We start from the raw sequence: 6,816 nt of genomic DNA, 5'->3' as shown, positions 1-6,816 counted from the left end.
ATAACCAAGATTCAATTACTACGCAATCAATTTCAACGCACCTCATGTTATACAATCATATAATATTTACAAACAATAAATTCTCGTGTTATTCGTGAAAAAGTCATTAATTTTCGTATAAATATACGATTTCCCGAAATATCGTACGAGTAAAAATCTACGTTAACAAAATCTAGTCGTTGCTCAGTGACCGTATATATGTATGCTATTTTTATTTATTCTTGCTTTTTTATTTTTACAAAAGGTGAAACGCACCATTGGTGCGAACTTATCGCCTCGACAAACGCGAGTAATAGCGCCAGAGTTTTGTATTTTTAATACCACGAAACCGTCAACCTCGTTTACGTTTATATAGACATTACTTTTTTCGTTCCAAAGTTTAAAATATTCCGAAGCAATTTCTCTCGTGCTGTGATATAATACCCAAGAAAATATGAAAAAATAACGAGCGTGATGTGTGCAAATGTAATTAATAAATAACCTTATGCAGTTATTTTCGTCTTTGGGTTCTAGCTCAGTTTTAGATTAAACATGCGAAATTGCTCTTGGAAATGTCGGGGCGTGTGTACGAATGCGTGTAAACGTTTCATGTACGTGATACAGCCAGGTAACGACACTAACGAGATGTAATGTTATTTAATTGGAACGTCATTGAGTTGAGTACAACCTTGACTTACATATGTGCTCTTGTCTCTCTCCACCAACTATCTTCATCTACGAGAGTGTGCTTGTGCTTTCACGTTAGTACACTCTAGCTGATAGCACTTGAATATAATATAGTATTGTTGAAAGTTGCCCGATATGCGGTAACACGAACTTTCGGTAACATTCGAGTGTTAGTGTTAAGTTCTACGACTGCGAGGTCGCGCTCGCTATGCTAGAATTGAATGGAGCTGCGTGTTATAGAAACCGAGCAATTAACCGTTTTCATTCGACTGATACCCGTTACACTCTCTATAGCCTGAACAAAACAAGGTGACCACACTCGTAGGTCCGCCCAGGTTCATCTAGACCGCATCGTTGTCCGCCTGCTCGTACAGCCCGAATCGCTATAGGGGACACTCTAATTCGTTGCAATCAGGAGAACCTTCGCTACTGTTTGCCCACCTTGTTGTACCTCTATTAGTTCCGCGTCAGAAAGCATGCTCACGTGATTTGTATCCATGATCTGCGGCTACGTCTAATCTAGAAACGCGTGATAAGTCCTGCATTCGAAGGAGCAACTCGTTTTCACTGTCTTTACGCGGAAAGTTTGTGTGCATCGTGAAATTTATTTGTATTTGTTATGAAAAGAAAACAGCAAGAGATGTATAAGAAACGTTTACAAACGTATTCAAGTCTCGCATCTCCGTAAACATCCGTAAATTGTTTTTAAAAACGCAATATCAAATTAATTTTGCAAAGTTTTCAAATAAATCGTATAATAGTTTCTAGTTTCTAAAATTAAATGAGGAAAACGTTAAATTACATTACAAAATTTACTCTTGACAGTTACTAGATCTTAATTAAAATTTTATTATTAAAATTGACTTTAATAAACTTTTTCTTACAGTGTAAATATACTATAATGCAAACGAAGAATACTTGAAAATTTTTTATTTCCGAATTCTTTCTCCATCTTAATCAGATATACATATATAAAATTTGAAAGATGTACATTTTTGTTTCTCTTTTTCTTAGATATTGATTATTAATTGTAACATGTATTTCTCTTTTAAATATTAATTACTAATTGTAATGTCTATTTTTTTAGTTGTGCTATTAAAGCGCGAAAGTTACTTCTGTAAAATACGAAAAGTTTTCTTAATACAATCGACTATAATATTGCAATCGACGAAAATTTGCGCAGTTCATGTGTACCCCAGAATTTTCTCGTTAACTCTTTAGTGCAAATGCAGCATTGTTTTACAGACTCTTCCAGTAACGAAGTTCTACCGTTCTACCCGACACCATTCCCTCGCACATCGAAGCTTAATGAGTCGTTATTACTTCTAATACTCGGTAACAGCGGGCGATATCAAAAAGGCCAAATCGCGACTCTCACGCCGAAAGCTCGCATCAAGAAAAGCGCGATCGGCGAGAACTTTGATCGTTACGCAAGCTCGTGGAACAAAAGAAAGGAACAGCTCCGTAAAATTGCTCAGCCTAAACGAGCGCTGCTCGAAAGGTGCAATTGCGCTTGTCAGAACTTGTCGGGCATCGTGATCTCGTAACTCGTCTCACTTTATTACCGCCATTGATTTCTTTTAAAAGTCGATTTAAAGCACCGATTAGCAATATTCTTTTATCCTCCTCACAGTCGCGTACATTGTCTATTCGTCTCAGTATTCGCACTCAACTTTTATTCCGAGGAAGATGAATTCTCGCGTGATAAATCGCAGCGAAATTTAATATATCCTTAAAGAAATTGTTAACAAAATTTTTGTATGTAACTTGAGATACAAATTTAGGCAAAATACTAAATATACGATTATATTTAATCGATATTATAAAATAAATATTTAAGTATTTAGAAAGATAATTATTTAAGCTGTACTTCTACGTCATATCCTGTCAATTCTGCGTTCGTGATTCTTTAATAAAATATGCAGCTAGATAAATTATTAATTCTAGGTGAATAAAGTGTATAATAGTTTCTATTTAGAATTTAATTTAAAATGGCATTAATAATATATTAATTTTCCCTTAAATGAGAAAAGCATGCTTATTTAATGACAGAATTTTCATAGCATATAATATATAACATGACATAATATATATAAAATATTATGATTCAATATTTTCTAAATCTTAACTGATGTAAATATTTTATTTTTTTCATAAAAATATAAATGCATGTTGAATGAGCGAATTAATAACTCATTCTATATTAAGCAAGTAATCGTTGATGAGGCATAATTTACGTTTCTATTATTATAATTTACTGAAGGATTTCCAGCATCTTAACGATAAGGATGAAGAAAATTGTTGGGTCGCACATGAAACAGTAAGTATTTTACTTGGGCACAGATGAGTATGCTCGGAAGGGGGAAAGTCCTCGAGAGTACCTACTACGCTGCGGACTGTATTCGGCGAAATTGGAATTTAAATTTATTGCCGCGTGCTTACGTTTACTGCCGCAGTTCGCCACCGAGCAGTATTTGTTTTACGACAATAATTTCAAGAGATTTGGCTAAGATTATGGCCCGCGATAATAACAATGTACATCAGTAAAGAAAAACAAGGCATCGCGGTAAATAGCAGCGCGAGAAGTTACATAATTACCATTGAATGAATAGCGCACCGAAATGAGGGGATTTCGCGAAAATTGTACTATAGAATGTTACTTACCTTTGTTATTAATCGAGATCTCTCAGCGTTCTCTTATACGTAGTAGAATACAACTGATGAAATATTCGGCGCGCGTAAAAACAATTAACTTTAAAAGTCGCAAAAATGCTTGTACAAATATTTTAAGCTTAAAAAAACTAAAAATTCATGAAAAAATTACACTATGGTGAGAAATAAATTTCATTACAATTTTAATATAAAACATTTCTGTACTTTATATTCTGGTGTTAAAAAATAAATTAAATTTTAAATTTATTTCCGCAATAAACTCTTTTATTTCATTTCCTAAATATATTTTTGGAAGTATCTCATAAACAGAGTATCCTTCACGATACTTTTTATATCAATCATTTACTAACGTTCATCGGATAACAAATGAAACTAGAAATTAAGAAAAGTATTGGATAATCCAAAGGAATTTCGCGCATTTTTCCCGTAATGGAAGAGGGTATTTCTCCTAAGACACAAGACGTCGGCCAAGACGTCACAAACGGATAAAAGGAGAACGACTCGACGAAGAAGCAGTGAACTCGAGATCTGTGCAGTCGAGCGTTGGCCCGGAAAATCGACAGTTTCTTCTATTTGCCAACTCGCGCTTTTAAGATCAAAGAATGGGGCTTTAATTAGTAAAAGAACAGTTTCCTTGTTGCGCGAACGTCTCCCCGTTCTCACGTACATATAGGGTGTCATGGGTTAATCACGTCTTCCCTCAATAAAGAACAAGAATTATGCATGAGGATAATATAGGTAAAAGACTGTATGTGGTTAGGGAATGCAATAGATTTAAAATCCTACACTTATACATACATATACTATATTAGATATATATTAGGAGATTATGCAATAATAAATTATAAAACGATTTAAAATAACAGCATATGGATTTAAAAAAAATAAAAAACTAAAAATTTTTTTACAAATAAAATAAAAATAACTTTACTTCAATTCTGGTTTATCTCTTCTAGTTTCGTGAAGCCTCTCTAGAACAATAACGAGGGCCTTGTTCAATATTTTGCTTAAGGGCCGAAAACTCGTTATTTTACGGAACATATGAGTTAGACGTATTCTCTCTTGTAGCATAATACTACAGAATTAATGGTAGTAACTTTAATTACCATACACACAGTACAAAATATAATACAACGTAAGCATATACTTGAAACTTGTCGAAATGCGTGCATATAAATCGCGAGCTCTTTTATCAAATAACATCTGTTATGAGAAATAGATTATGATTTCGATCGAAGACACCCAGTATACACACGTAAAACAGAGCAGCGCTTTCGGATGAGGAATTCTTAGGTCTTGAGGGAAAGGGCACCCGTATAATATCGTCCCTATTCCCTCGTATTTCTCGTACTTAAAACCTTAGCTAGCCCTATGAGAGCATTATGACCTGGCGCTTTGTACTCGCGGCAGATTAACAATCGGAAGTGAATTTCTTAGCAATAGAGAATTTCTTAGTGAATTTCCACACGTATATATGCAGGTGACACTTTATCCCGAGCGCAATCCAGATATAAAAACTACACCCGCAAAAAGACAAGTCGCCAATTTTCGCGTAGATTTTAATTCTGTCGAATTTATCATGACTTTCGCGTCTTCTTATGGAAATTACACCGAAAAACAACAACGTCTGTTAATTCGCCAAGACACAAAAACTATACCCGTAAAAAAGGAGTGGCCAATTTTCACGTGAATTTATTCTGTCGAATTTATCATGACTTTCAGATCTTCTCGTGAAAATTACATAGAAAAGCAGCAACGTCTATTAATTCAACAAGAAAATTATACCGTGAAAAAGGAGTCGTCAATTTTCGCGTATAGATTTTTAATTCTGTCGAATTTTTACCGTGACTCTCAGATTTTCTCGTGGAAATCACACAGAAAAGCAACAATATCTGTCAATTTGCCCGTATCTTTACTACTTCCTTGGGGCAATTAATCGCTGCATATTATTACAATAATAATATATAAACTCATCAGAGATAACAATTTAATCTTCCAAGTAATAACTGTAATAACTCACCCATCAGTATCCAGTATCCGCGCGTCGTTCCTGTCGCCGGCTGCTTCGACCAAGCCAATTTCCGTTCGATAATCAGCGACGACGCATTCCCGAGATATACGCACTAGTATACACTCCCGAAAGACATACGAGACGCAAGCATCTGCTTATTAATTATTCATCGAGTCACTCTTCTTTTATAATGCGACGCGTCTCGCGATTCGCCCCGATTGAACATAATCGTATTTCAGACCGCGACGAGACACGAAACGGGGCGCCCGGTTCCTCGGGAGGCTGTCCCCCTGCTCCGAGCTCCGATCGCGATTCGAGTCGGAGAAAGCACTTCTCGCGACCAACCTAATTAATGCGACGCCCGAAATCGATTCGACACTCCCGTGCGTGCTTACACGCGCTTAAATTGGCGACGAAACACCACTCAGCCGTCGTCGCGCGACGAGCTGTTTCTCCGATTCTCCCTCGCGATACGTGACGTCACGAGCTCCCGCTCAAGTATGCTCCGAAATGTACTGACTGTACTGAAACTCGATCTATAGTCTAGCATGCGTAATGGGTATCGTAGATTTTTACTGTATTTCGGAGTCCACTAACGATGCCAGGGATCGGGACAGTAACAGCGAAAGCATTACTTCTTAAATCGCGGATCTACGCCGGCAATCGATCCCGGTAATATAATACGATACGTACCGCCGCCCGCCGCCCGCCGCCCGCCACGCCGTTCGAAACTCCTACGCCTACGTGATGAGCCGTTTCGCCGCGTGACGTCACAACTCCGATCAACCCCGATGGCGGTCGATTACATTCGGCGTACGGCGGCTCGGCGCTGCGCCGCTGTCTCGCTCGCGCGGCTTCGCGACTACTCGGGCGTCTCCGTCGTAGAATTTCGAATCGCACACAGGTGACAGGACGCGCGCGCGTAGGTAATGGTGTCGGGTGTTGCCTTCCCGCTTGCCGCTCGCAGCAAATCTCGCTTCCGTATGATACGCATGGTATGATAGCTAGGGTATGTTTCGAAATAACACATTTATCGAAGAGGACCGCGACCACGCATTGCCTTTCGGTTTCGAGACACGGCCTACGATCGCGAACGCCGCGTTGTGGGAGCTTCCCAGCTTCCAGCAAGCGACACAAGTCGACACAAGCATCGTTCTATCTTTCTCCTTTGGTGATAAGTATAACAAAGATAAAACGATACTTGTGTCGACTTGCGTCGCTTGCTGGAAAGCTCCCTATATCTCGCGGTAAGTTGAATGGTGCCGAGGGTTGCTCACCACCAGGCTCACCTAGCTTCCGAGTTTCTCGCATTCCTCAGTCGTGACGTCACGACCACGACTTCGATCAATTCCGATTGCGGCGATTATATTCGGCCGAATTCGGCGTACGGCGGCTCGGCGCCGCGCCGCTGTCTCGCTCGCGCGACTTCGCGATCACTCGGGCGCCTCCGTCGTTAGAAAATTTCG

The sequence above is a fragment of the Temnothorax longispinosus genome, chromosome 6 (assembly GCF_030848805.1).
Source record: "Temnothorax longispinosus isolate EJ_2023e chromosome 6, Tlon_JGU_v1, whole genome shotgun sequence".
Taxonomy (NCBI): domain Eukaryota; kingdom Metazoa; phylum Arthropoda; class Insecta; order Hymenoptera; family Formicidae; genus Temnothorax; species Temnothorax longispinosus.
The sequence above is the reverse complement of the archived record's forward strand: the minus strand, read 5'-3'. Positions refer to the sequence as shown.